General features: G+C 47.0%; 1 pseudogene; it reads right to left on the minus strand.

Moving 5' to 3' along the window:
- Positions 1-8875: 8875 nt before the first annotated feature.
- Positions 8876-9484, minus strand: Cox4i1-ps1 (cytochrome c oxidase subunit 4i1, pseudogene 1; annotated as a pseudogene).
- Between the last annotated feature and the right edge of the window lie 4828 nt (positions 9485-14312).

The raw sequence follows: 14312 nt of genomic DNA on the forward strand, positions 1-14312 counted from the left end.
GGTCTCCATATCCTTGTGAGCAGTAGATTCTGCGTGTGTTTCTTATGCAGCCATCCTGCTGGGTACAGACATGTCCTCCTTGGATTGACTTGCGTTTCCCTAATCACTAGTAACATGGGTGTTTTCTTATTTCCTGATGTGCTTACTGGCTATTTAAGCATCTTATATCCTCTGCATAATTTAAAATGAGATCAGCCCGGATAACACGACTGGGTACATATACCCGTGTACGTATATATCCTGCGTACACGGACCTCATCTGATACACGACTGGCAGATATCAGCTCCCATTCTGTGGATTCTAGTTTTCCCTTCCCTATGATTTTGTTAGCTCCTTTTCTTGCTGCCGCGAGAAAGAAAACCTAAAGAAGGGCTCACTTGGCCTTACATTTTGAGGATACAGTCTGTTGTGGTGGAGAAGAGAGCAAGAGGCGGTGGATGGTGGTCACGTTGCATGGGCAGGTAGGACACAGAGAGACGAGCGCTGCTGCTGGCTCACTTTCTCCTCTCGTGTAGTCTGGAGTACTAGGCTAGTGCTGCCCACACTCTGGGACAGTCTCCATCACCAGTGAAACCTCTCTGGAAACACCCCAGATGTATCTGGAGGTGTGTCTCCTACTCAGTTCCAAATCTGACTGATATCCACTTGATACTAAAGATTGACAATTACAGCGGTGCACCGTGAAGCATAGATTCTTTAATTTTGAAAATTCAAATCTGTCTTCTCTTCTCCTCCTCCTCCTCCCCTCTCCCCTTCCTCTTGTTCTCCTTCTTTGGGAGTCATAGTTGATAAACCATTTCCTAAACCAAAAGCCATAAAGATCAACTTCTTTATTTTCTTCTGAGTGCCTTAGTTCTGGCCCTCACAATTAGGTCTATAACCAATCCTGAATGAACTGCTATATATGCTATGAGGTACAGCCAAGGCAATCTTTCAAAATACAGTTCATGACGCCCGTAAGATATTTCTTTTAGCTGCTTACTGTTGCTTTTAGAACAAAATCCACGTTCCTCACCATAGGTCCCTCTCCTCTCCTTTTCCCTTAAAGACACAGCTAGAAGCAGTGCTTGGTCATGGGGACCCCTTCCTGCCTCAGTGTTCTGCTTCACAGGTCCCTAAATCCCAAACACAGAGTTCTGGCTGGCTATTCTTACCCTTCAGGTTTAGGGTCCTTTTCAGTGAGGTCCTTGCCACCTGCCCCACCTGCAGTTCTTTCCCTGGTGTCTGTGCACTGCAGTCATGCAAGGCCGGTAGACGCCAGAAGGGGGCGTCAGATTCCCCCGGAACTGGAGTTACAGATGACTGTAAACCACCAAGTAGGTGCTGGAATTCAAACCGAAGTCCCCGGGAAGAGCAGGCAGTGCTCATACCTGCAGAACTATCTCTCTAGCCTGTGTTTGTTTTAACGACCATGATGAAGGTTATTTTGCTACCAGCATCCTTTCCCACTTTTGGTGATTCCTATCCGTCTCTAATCTCCCCTTGTTTGTTTTCATGGAGCAGAGTATTCATTCTTGCTCTTTAATGTTTCCTTTCTTTTCATTCTTTTTCTTGATACTTTTTACTATAAGCGTACATGGTGAGGGCTGGCAAGGTGGCCCAGCAGGTAAAGGTACCCGCTACCAAGCCTGTCAACCTGAATTGGATCTCTGGGAGTCACATGATTGAAGGAGAGAATTGACAGCCTCAAACTGTCTCCTCACAGCCACATGTACATGCCCCTCTGTCTCTCTCTGTCTCTATTTCTCTGTCCCTGTCTCCTTCTGTCTTTCTCTCTCCCATTCTCTATCTCTGTCTCTTTCTGTCCCTCAGTCTCTCACTGTCTGTCTGTCTGTCTGTCTGTCTGTCTGTCTGTCTGTCTGTCTTACACACACACACACACACACACACACACACACACACACACACGCACACATTGGGATTCATTTCCTTAGCTCACATCATTTTTTTCCCTTTCTCAATAGAAGCTCACCACATTTTCAAACAGTAAGACCTTTCTCCTAATTAAAGAGGAATACTCTAAGAACTGAATTTCTTTTCCAACTCAGGGAATTAGTGGCTGATTTCTTGGCAAGCAAATCTCAATAAACACAAGAAGTTTCATCATCAGCACTTAAAAAAGGCTCACCCAGACTCAGATAGTCTTTTAAATGCCATAATTTCCAAACCAGTAAGTTCAGAAATTGTCACGGCCGTACAGTATGTAAGATTTAGGTAAGCAGATCTGTGTGTATACAAATTATAAGATAAATACTTGCACAATTATACATTGTTTAAAATCCTGCAAAACAAGTTGGGAGATGGCTAAACAGTTAAGAGCACTGGCTGCTCGTCCAGAGGACATGAGTTTAGTTCCCATCACCAACCTCAGGTGGCTTGTGGCCATCTGTAACTCCAGCTGTAGGGGATCTGATGCCCTCTTCTGAACTCTGTGAGCACCTGCACCCACACATGACCATGTCCATCCCTCAGGCACACACAACTAAAATAGAAGTCCTGCAAAATGATTTCTTACAGGAGACTTTGTTTGCATGGAAAAGCTGAGGCCCCCTGGCTTAGTGACATACCTCTGCACTCATTTCTGCCCCACACCGATTCAGTAGGATTATCCTCGTAAGGAAGGAAGGAACACACCTTCATCTTAATGTTAAGCTCCGCTCCTTCCCACCGATAGGAATTCTTTTGATGAAGACCGTCTCGCCCCAAAGCATCTCCTTCTGGACTCTCCCACCCTCCCCTGTCCCCTGTAAATGACATCTTGCTTGTCATTTACAGCTATCCAAATATCTAAGAAGCAAGCCCAAAAGATGATTGAAACTTTTGATCCGAGAAATAGCTCACATTTGTTTTGCTTTGCTCTAACCTTCAGAGCTGTGCATCACGCTGACAAACTCTCAGATATTTAAAAAAAAAAAAAACAGATTTTTCTTTTGGGGTTTCTCCTTCTTTCATTGTGGTAATATTTTCTTCTATCTTCCATCTTCAAAAAAAAAAAAAAAAGGTGTAACAGTCTAATCAGTTCTTACCAACTTTTCCGCAAGAACCAGGCCAAAAAAGGAAAATATAAAGATATAAATCAAGAATTGTTATTATTGTTTATGTAGGGGTGATGTATGGCTCCCCTGGGCTTTGAGTTTTACATGACCACTTTGAAAACACAGAACACTGCTCAGGCGCAAGCGATTTGTTTCTGAGCACTGCCTGGATATTTCTAATAAATATTACCTGCCTCTGATTTTATGGTATCTGCAAGATAGTCATGCAATAAAATATTTTCAGATGTTTGTATTAAGTTTACATTGTCAGCAAAGAGATAATGACCCCAAATTTTGAGATAGGATGTAGAGAAAACATTAGTTATAATGGCGTTTAGTTTTATTGATTGCCACTACAGTGATGACTTCATGCCTAGAACACAGTCTCAAAGGGTAACCTACAGACTGGTCAAGCTGGGTTATGGGAAACTTACAGGTGAATTGAAACATCTTTTACTTTTTTGGCTTATCTATACTAATTATTTTCATTGCGAGTATGTGACTCTTAAAATGAAAAGATTCTTTTCAAAGATTAGTCCATAGGGAGAGCTGATAAAACTAAGCCTAAAAATAGAGCGAGTGGCACTAGTGGAGGTGGGGGTGGGTTCTGGAAAAAGAGAAGCTGGCTATCTTCTTGTTGTTCCTGAGCTTGGAGGGAGCCTGCTCTCTGTTAGCTTGGAGGACGTGCTGGCTGCCTGTCTTCTTCTGCAGTGCTGTGCCTGAGCCAGTCTAGTGTGCCCACTTGCCAGGAGGAGCAGGGGCAGGCTGCATTCCCAGTGTGGGACAGACTTCTCTCATCCATTCTCAGCCTGCGCCCACACCAGGACCCTCTCTGCCTGACTTTTTCTATTTGGAAACCTGTGGTTCCCTCAGATCAGCCTTAAGGCTGACGTGGGCTCAACCTCGAGCTCTGAAGAGGGATGAACTTGTTTCTCTCACAGAGCTGTGTCAGAGTTCTCTTGCCCTCCCACTTTCCCTCCCTCACCCCCACTGGTTTGAAGATGGTCAGGGAAGACAAATCAGGAAGGCCCCTTTTAGAGTACTGGGCTGTTGCTTCCAGCCCATCTTGTACTTGTTCAGGAATGGACAGACAGGGGACATGGTGAGAAAGCTCAGGCTAAAAGACATATACGGTGCTATTTTGGGGTGTAGAAGCAGACTGTCTATCTCAGGCATCATACCTGGGAGACATTCAGGTACAAGAACCAGAACGGTCACATCCACTGAGTGATGTGCTTGTCCTGACTGGCTTGCCCCATGCCTCAGTTGTTAAGTATTTTAATAATATCAGAGTAATGTTTTAATGTTGTACGTGGAGAGCTGAACTGTGACGTAAGACTCGCCCTTTGCCTTCTCTCAGCATTGGCTTACACTCTGGGGAAGCGGCCATGCTAATTCTGCCTTTCCCACTTTGGAGAGTTAACTGAGGACCACGGTGTTGAGCAGATGAGGAACTTCTCGCTAAGCTGTGAGGGATGGTGCACAGGGAAGGGATGGGGATAAATGTGATGGATGAGGATAACCATGCTGACGGGAAGGTCAAGGTGGTGGGGATGATAAAGAATAAAAAGAAGACAGACTTGGGAACGCCGTGGACTATCCTCTTCCAGTTCACTATGCTCCAAACACTGCTCCCTGGCTCGAAATTCACAGTAATGGCTAGATAGAAACATCAGCCGGCCGTATCAGCCCTCTCCACTTTATGCCACTGTGGCTCCCACATTGTTTACTGACGGAGGCATGATAGGCGCCTCTCTTTGTCTGTGGGCATTCGTTCTACGATTTATTTCACATCCTGGCTGGGAAATCCTTCTGTCCTGTAATTTCCAACATCTGGGACCGCTCTTGATGTTCGTTTAATGATCTGCTAGTACCCAGAGCCAGCAGAAAGGAAAAGCAGAATTATCCCATTGGGCTCTTGCACCCTTGACATGCTACAGTTGGAGCAGGATTCTTAAGTGACCCTTCTGAGTCATGCTGCAGGATCCCCAAGCATAGTGTCTTGGATGAGCAATGGGTTTTGGGCAGTTGGGGTTGGTATTTGGCACCCTTTTCTTTCTTTTTCTCTTCTTTCTTTCTTTCTCTTCTTTCTTTCTTTTTTTTTTTTTTTTTTTTTTTTTTTTTTTTTTTTTTTTTTTTTTTTGCTACTCACCCATTCCTCTGTGAAGACTTTAGGACTTTACTGAGTAAAATAGCCATAGCAGGGCCCCTCCCCTTACCCTGATAGGAAAGCGCAGAATATCACAAAGTCAGTTCTAACAGAGGAAGCACATACTCCCAGAATTCCTTCAGAGAAATGAGTTTAATCTCTTTGCGACAGAGTCTGAGGGCACTGAGGAACACACGCACTCTGGAAAGGAGTATGTTTGCTTATGTGTAATAAAAGCCCTTCCTGAAGAGGGGTCTCTCTCCTGTTGAGACTTTGTTTTCCTTCATGAACCTCAAAGGAGCCTGTGGGATTTCCTCTCCCTTCACCCATGTTTCAGGATTAAGTCTTTACAGGCTGGGAGTATAGCTCGGCCGCTAGGAGTGCTCGCCTAGCATGTGTGCAAACCTAGGTTGGATCCACAACAACCAGTAACACATAACGAGGTATGACAAGGTGCGGTGGTGCAAACCTCAGATCCCAGGACTTTCGGTGGTAGAGGCAGGGGGATAAAACATTCAAGGTTAGTTTTGGCCGCAGCAAGTTTGAGGCCAGCCTGGGATATGTAAGACGCTGTCATTACAAAGAAGAGAAGTTGTACGGTAAGTAAGATGGTGAGGCAAAGACGTGAGGAACCAGGCGTTAATGCAAAGGCCCTGCTACATCCAAGTGAGTCCTCACCATGGTAAGGGAGTCTTTCCCTCAGCATTACACAATCCAACTTCATACACTACCCCCAAATGTGGACTATAATACACCTCAAAAATACACAGACAAGGGATAGCGAGGTGGCTCAGTGGTTAAGAGCACTGTCTGCTCTTCCTGAGGACCCAGGCTCAATTCCCAGCAACCACATGGCAGCTGACAACTGTCTGTGACTTCAGCTCCAGAGAATTGGGCAGCCTCACACAGAAAAACAAACAACCCCCCCAAAACAATAAAAACCCACAAACAGAATATAGTTATCAAACGTCATGCTTCCCCTTTTGTTTTTGTTTTTTGAGACAAGGTTTCTCTGGGTAGGTCTGGCTGTCCTAGAACTTGCTCTGTAGGTCAGGCTGTCCTTGAACTCAGAGATCTGTCTCTGCTTCCGGAGTGCTGGGATTAAAGGCACCACCCCTAGCACACAGTGCATTATTTATTTTTTTTATTTATTTATTGCGTGTATGTGTGTCATTGGTGTGTGTGTGTGTGTGTGTGTGTGTGATTGGTGTGTGTCTGTGTGTATGTGTGTGTGTGTAAGTGTGGCATACGTGTATACGTGTGTATGGTGTATGGCTATGTGTGTATGTGGTGTATGGGTTGGTGTGTGTGTGTGTGTGTGTGTGTCTGTGTCTGTGTATGTCTGTGTGTCTGTGTGTAAGTGTGGCATATGTGTGTATGGTGTATGGCTATGTGTGTATGTGGTGTATGGGTGGGTGGGTGTGCATATGGTATTTGTGTGTATGGTGGATGGGCACATGTTGAGGTTGTCAGGTGTCCTATTTTCTTACTCTCTGCCTTATTCTCTTGAGACAGAGTTTCTGACTGAACCTGGAGCTAAGCTGGCAGTCAGCAAACCCCCAATGGTCCTCTTGTCTCCACCCCTTGTCCAGAGAAGGACTACAAGACAGCACACACATGCTGCTCCTTTACGTGTGCCAGGATCTAAACTCAGGTCATCATGCGTGAGCACTTTACCCACTGAACTACCTGTCCAGCCCCCCACTGCATGGTTCCCTCCTCCATCCCCTGCTTATTACGGTGCGTCTGAACCTTGGCATCATCTGGTGGCTCTGCTTCTCCTGCCACTTCCGGCATGGCCACAGGTGTTGTCAGGGTTTAAGTCTGGAAGAAAATCACCTAAAGTTCTCCTGAGTGAGAGAGCTCAGGGCATCAGCTGCCTTGATTGCCCAAGCGGGCGGGCAACCGTGTGTTGAAGTCGGTTTGACCTCTCAGAGCTCACTTCTTTGTTCTGATGACCTCTGCTTCCATAAAAAATAACAGGTTGCTGATAAGCTGGCCCTCTGCTCTCCCGCTCAAACGTCGGCTTGGGATCTGCACTCAGAGCAGGGCCTCTCAAGTCTAAAAAGCCCTTGTGCTCTGTGTTTTGACAGGTTGAGAAATCCAATCCATTTATTTTGAAAACCCATTAAGCCCAGCCAATGTGGGATATTTAGAAAGGCCAGAATTTTGCTTTTGGTCAGAAGGTCACTGCTGTCATAAGGGAAGTGAAACAAAACATATTTTATTGTAGGGCTATAATTCCCAAACATTCTTTAAAAATACACTTTCAGTAAAATGAGACACAACAAAAGCACAGCACACTGAATTGCCGGAAGCTGCTGCCACCGTAAGCTCTCTTTGTTCAGGAGACTTATTCAATTCCACTCCCCGTTCTCAGACCCAGGAGAGGTGCACAGTCAGTGCTCAATAAACGGCTGCCGAGCGAGTCCCAAAACGGTGAGCGCTGCCTCTCAATGTTGGTCTAGGTATTAGCAACGCTCTTCCTGGTGCCGGTTAAGAATGGGGCCATTCACTTCAGTGCTCAGGGGCTTCTGAACGTGAGTTCAGGAATATGTGCTTTGACATACTCCAGCCACCTTGGTCATGCCTACTGATGAGATAGGTAACGTGCTTTCGTTGACCGCAATCTCCAAAGATAACTCGATTGATCCCTTCGACCTTGGGAAGGGGGCAGAGGAGATGCTGTTATTTTTGTGTCACCTTCAGGAAGAGTGCTTGGATACAGATCGTTACTTGAAATAAAATGGCCTTATTATAGGTGATCCCGAGTGTGTAATGTTCAGAACCTGATATAAAACCCACTTTGATCTTCACACAACACTCCATCGTCTCCCCCTTAATGAGCATCCAGATGTCTCTCTGTTTGGTTCTCTTCTTCTTGTTCTCTTCCCATCTTCTCTCCTGTTCCTTCAGGCCCCACCCTGGAGAACTACTGCAGGCTGGGAGCATGACCCTGCTGCATCCAGCGTGATGGGGTGGTTGGTAGTGAGCCCCAAACAAGCACCCCATATTTGCCTGGTTGTCGCAAAGAGGACATTTGTTTTCATTTTTTATTTTCTTGAGACGAGGCCTCACTATGTAGCTTCGGAATTTACTACACAGACCAGGCTGGTCACAAACTGTTCCTCCTACCTCTGCCTCCCCACAGATGGGATTGCAGGCATGAGCTACCGCACCTACGAGAAAAAAATTTAAGACCTGAGAACAGAGCTGACTTTCAGAGTCCAGAGAGACCTGATCAATAGAGTTCCCTTTCTTTGCCGAGGTGTGAACCAACTCAGAAGTAAGACTGACAAGCAAGCAGATGGAGACGTTAGAGAACACGGCATATAGCTGTAGTCATAGAACATTCTTGTTTTAATTTAAATTTATTTTTATGTTATGTGCACGGGTGTTTTGCCTGTGTGTACGTGTGTGTACCACTTGTGTGCTTGCTGCCTACAGAAGCCAGAAGAGGGTGTCAGATCCATGAGGACTGGAATTACAGACAGTTGTGAGTCACCATGCGGGTACTGGCAATCAAACCAGGTCCCCAGGAATAGAGATGATGTTTTCCCATCTCTCCAGTCTCCAGCAAATAACATTCTTTTTTTTTCACGTAAACTGGTCATTTATTAACATGGACCATTGGACACAGCAGCTTCCAGCATGCTGAGGGAGGGAGGGAGGGAGGGAGGGAGGGAGGGAGGGAGGGAAGTATGGAGGGAGGGAGGGAGGGAGGGGCCCACAGCAGCAGGCTCTCACTTCTTCCATTCATTCTTGTTGTAGTCCCACTTGGCGGAGAAGCCCTGAATGGGGTTGACCTTCATGTCCAGCATCTGCTTGGTCTGCATGGCCACCCAGTCACGATCAAAGGTATGAGGGATGGGGCCATACACGTAGCTCTTCTCCCAGATCAGCAAGAGCGCAGTGAAGCCGACGAAGAACATGATCAAGCCCACCACTGTCTTCCACAGGTGCCCCTGTTCATCTCAGTGAAGCTCTCGTTAAACTGGATGCGGTACAATTGGACTTTCTCATCCCTGGAAAGGCTGCTCCAGTCGACCTTCTCCTTCTCCTTCAGGGCCTTCTGGCTGGCAGACAGCAGTGTGACGTGGGCCACATCAGGCAAGGGGTAGTCACGCCGATCAACACAAGTCGGGAGAGTATAGTCTTCACTCTTCACAACATTCCCATGTGCCCAAAGGCACACCGAAGTAGAAATGGCTCTCTTGCCAATTAGGCTAAGTGCCCTGGTAGCCAACATTCTGCCACTGCTGCCCAGGCGACCGCCTTGACTGCCTTCTACACCCCGGGTGCTTGAGACCAGAACGCAAATAACATTCTTAATGTGGACTCTTGGAGCTGGGCAGGCCTCCGTAGGTTAGGCTGCCTTTGTCGGGGCAGACAGCACTCATGTGGTGCTGCTCAGTTTCTGTGTCCAACCCCCCCAGAGCAATGCTTTCCCTCATGACAGGGGCTGAGTGGAGAGCTGCGGAAATCAGCAGTGCTACCTTTATTGGTATCTGCTCTCATGAAGCATCGTCAGACAGAGTAACTATTTCCTCATACTATACCACTCACTTTGGCTCAGTTTGTGTTCACAAGAAGGGGCCAGCAAGATGGCTTGGTGGATTAAGGCACTTGCCACTAAGCCTAGCTACCTGAGTTCAATTATCAGGATCTACATAATGAAAGGAGGGGAGAACCAACTCCTGCAAGATGTCCTCTAACCTCCACATCTCTTTCTCTCTTTCTCTCTCTCTCTCTCTCTCTCTCTCTCTCTCTCTCTCTCTCTCACACACACACACACACACACACACGTACACACGCACACAAATATAATAATTTGAAAATAAATTCCATATCCAATAAAAATTTCTAAACTTTCTTGAAAAGTTAGAATGTCCTATAGACCAGCACCAACCTAGTTTCTCTACAGCGTCAAAGTCTGGGACTTGAATAGACAGTGTGTGCACCCTCAGAGACAAAGATGGCTACTAGGATAGATGGTGGCTGGATAAGTGGCTGCCTGTCCGGACACTCAGATCAATGGGCTAATCTTGGGAGTTTCACATGTTTCCCTGCGGTATAACTCTCCTCACTTCTCACCCCCCTGGCCTCTATAGGCATTTAATTAATTCCTTTACTCCTTTCTGTTCAGCTGTAGAGTGAGGTACCTTATTGAGCTACAAACCTATCTTGGTCAGTATTGCCTATTTCTGTTGATTGTTGTCTGCCTTTGATGCATGAGTTAACTTATCAAAGCCCCCATCCTTTTTTATCCTACTTATAACAAGTCCTCTTGCCTAGCAGAGGTGAGGCTTTGTTTGGAGAAGACAGAGGACATGAGTTAGAGGGACTCCTGATCTCCTGACCCACTAAGCACATCAAGAAACTGAAGCTGGGTGTTACGGAGCAGGACATAGTGGCCTGCAGGAGGAAGGAATCCGCGTGTGAGCTCCATGCTGCACTGTACCCATGGCTGCTTCCGCTTTACTGGGCGCCACTGATGACAGCAGATGCACATCTGCGTGTGAGCTTCTGAGCTATACTTTGCCTCCCTGTGGTGACACACTGAGTAGAGGATACAGATTGACCATACAGATGGAAAGGAAAAATCACAGTCCTGCGGTCTTCAGCATGCCACCATTCTGGTTCTTGCAGAAATGCAAAGGTAATGATTCAGGAAGGAGAAGACCACACAGAACAAGTCAGAACTCATTCATGCATTCTTGCTACCCCAGCTACCATCTGTAGGGCACACCCATGCTCTCCTTAAAAGTGCTGTGTAGAGCCGGGCATGGTGGCTCAGAGATGTAACCCCAGCACTTGGGAGGTAGGGTAAAAGGATCACGATTTCAGGGCCAGCGTGGGCTACATGAAGTCCTATCTCAAAAACCCAAACAACTCTTTCAGCTGGAAACACTATCTTCTAGTAATTTGCCAAGAGGACAAACACACAAAGAGAGACAGACATCGGTGTGTGTTCTCTCGACCTTTGAGAGATGACAGAGTTGTTCCTTTGGCCACATACCTGCAAATCTACAAGAAGGATGACATTGTAGTCTTCCATGGAGTGGAATGCCCTGGAAACGTTACCATGGCAAAGCTGAAAGGGTCCACAGTGTTCCCAGCGCGACATTGTTGCAAACAAGAATTTAAGGGCACAGTTCTTGTCAGAAGAACAAATGTGCACCCTGAGCATTTGGCGTGCCCTGGGAGCCCTTAGTCAGAGAAGAAGGAAAAGGCACCCATACTCAATGGCAGCACCAGCCTGTCCTGCCCAGAGAAACAGCCCTGTGAGAGCAAATGAGGAAGAGGGCGAGCAGCTGGAGCCTCTTCTTGTAGCTCCTAGATACAACAAATAGAGAAAGCCAAGAGATAGCTAGACTGCAAGCAAAACAAAAAAGATAGCATAACTCAGAAGGACAAACGGCTACGAGGATGAGCAGGTGGACGGATGGACGAGTAGACAAATGGATGGGTAGACAGGCATGCAGACCAATGGATTCATCTCAGGAGTACCACGATGCTCTTCTCAGTCACAGAGGAAACACGTTATTTTTAGAGACCTACTTATAACACTTGGAGTTCAAACGCCAAGGCTGAACAAACACAGATACCCCAACACTAAGGAAGTGCAATGGATTAACCCCTGGGCTTTGTGGCCACATCTAAAGCTGCGATACCACAATACCTTCTTCTAGAAGTCCACTTAGAGTTCACTGAAGTTCTTTTTGGAAAATACCAATAAGTAGGCAGACGGGAAGAAGGTGGGAAGTAGCAAGAGACCCAGTAGCTAGGTTCCTGTTTTCTGTTGAGCACCTACTGACTGCCTAGCTTTATCTCAGGAGTTAGCTTGCATTCAAGGTTACTAACAGCAAGCTTGCGGGGTGAGGGCTCTGCCAAGGGTGGCTGTGCTTGAAGAACAAGGTCACAGGCCTGTAACCATGATTAAGAATCCCAAGTGGGTGCTGCGTTCTGGTGAGTGTCTGTGAAAAGAGAGTTCGATCCCCAGAACCCACAGTTAAAAAAGGAAAAAAAAAAAAAAAAGGCTGGGCTAGGTGGGACAAACTTGTAAGCCCAGTGCTACTGGTGCAGATTCCTGAAGCTCTCACATGCGTGCATACACACATGCCCACGAGCGCCCTTGAGCTCTCATACATGCACATAGACAACATTGAAAATATTCTAAAGGAGGATCTTTGTAAACAATAAAGCACTGACAAACCGTAAGGTCCGGTTGCCTGCAGTTTCTCATTTAGCCACCGCAGCTGAGAGCTTCGCACTCTAAGCAAGCCAGTTCCCTGCTAAGGAGCCCCAGGGGTTCTTGGCTACACTTAATAGCCATGATGGCTGTGGTCACTCATGGTGGGAGAGCCAGCTACTTGGAGGTTAAGGCAGTAGGATTGCCTGAGCCCGGGAGTCCAAGGCTAGCCTGGCAACACCCGGAAGCTTCTGCTTCAAAAATCAAACCACCTGATGCTCTTGATCCTCTAGACCCACAGTAGTGGGCTCAGGGCCCCTGTTCCAGCGCCACCTCCCTTCTTTTCCTTTGTCTTAACTGGGGTCTCGACAGGCCGGCTCTGCTGTCCACCGGAGGTCAGAGCCTTCCTGCCCCGGTTTCTGTGCACTTTCTGTTACTCAGGGGAGTCTTGACCATGGCTGGTTCTTTTGACTCAGGTCTTCTCTTGGACGCTATCTTCTGATAGAGGCGAGAACTCCTCTACAAGGTTGTCCAAGGTATTAGCCATTCTCATTCCAACCTCACCTGTCCAGCTACAGTCTCCTACCTTCTTCCATTTTTACCATGGAGTTTACCATTGTCAGAATATACCCCGATTATTTATCGTGTGTTCATTGACTGTCTCCCTCCCAGCAGTCAACAAGAAAGGAACCCTGTCTCAGGACAAGGGGAAGGTGAGTCTGACACCTCAGGTTGTCTTCTGACCAGCAGAAATGTGACACGACACATGTGTCCCTGCACTTACACACATACATGTGGACACATCCTAAGTACCTACGTCTTTCTGTCCCACACAGAAAATGCCAAGCTCACAGCTGTGGGACCAAACAAGGATGAAGATAATTGCCATTCAAGAGGAAACCGAGGGTGGAGTCAAGTGGCACACTCTGCTGACCCCGGCTGGGGGTGGGGTGGCAAGGGAAGCCTGAGAGACCTTTGCTAGAATTGGCAGGTGGTATTGTTTAGTGAGGTAATTTGTGCCTGGCTGGTCCTGCCCGGGGAGATGCACATTGTAGGGAGAGGCTGGCAGATCCTCGACCCCTGCTTCTGCAAACTGCTGCTGCTGCTGCTGCTGCTGCTTAATGAGCCAGTCAGCCATTCAAGTGCCTCCTACCTTGTGGCAGCACTTGCAAATTGAGCAGCTGAAGGGACATACTGGAGAGCAGGGGAGCTGATCCTTGACCAAAGTCTCCACTTCCTGCTCATTCCACACCGGCCTTTTGACCTTAACATCTACCACCTGTAATCGCAGCGTGCTCCTATGTCTACACCTAGGGCCTTTGCACAGGCTCTTCCCTCTGCCCGGGACCCTTCCCTGTCAGAGTTTTGTCTGGCTGGTTCCGGGACTTGCTGTATATCTTTGCCACAGTGTGGCTTCTGGGAGAGGCCTTTTCTAACTACTCAGTTAGCAAAGAGCACCTGCCTTCAGCCTCCAACCCACCTGCTACTCTTCCTAAATGAACCAGTTTACTGTACGTTTCTGAAGACAGGGAAAAGTCTGTCTTGCTTACTATCTACTCCCAGAACTACAACTACCTCAGAATATTAAAGATAGCAAGAACCAATCAAACTTACAGAATGGATATAGCAGGCATAGCAGGGTGAAGTTATGGAGGGCTCACGTGGGTGCACAGAGTGATGGAGACAGGAAGTGTAGCAGGAAGGGCACAGGCACAAATACATATTTCTTTTCAATAGAAAAGAGCAGACTAGGAGGAGGGCAGGTCGGTGGTGGCACACACCTTTAGTCCCAGCAGAAGCAGGTAGATCTCTGAGTTCGAGGCCAACCTGGTCTACAGAGTGAGTTCCAGGACAGTTGGGGCTACCCAGAGAAACCCCATCTTGAAAAACCAAAAGAAGAAAAATAAAAGAGAAGAGTGTTACTGTAATCATTGC

This window comes from Rattus norvegicus, chromosome 3, assembly GCF_036323735.1.
Source record: "Rattus norvegicus strain BN/NHsdMcwi chromosome 3, GRCr8, whole genome shotgun sequence".
In the NCBI taxonomy this organism is placed as follows: Eukaryota; Metazoa; Chordata; class Mammalia; order Rodentia; family Muridae; genus Rattus; species Rattus norvegicus.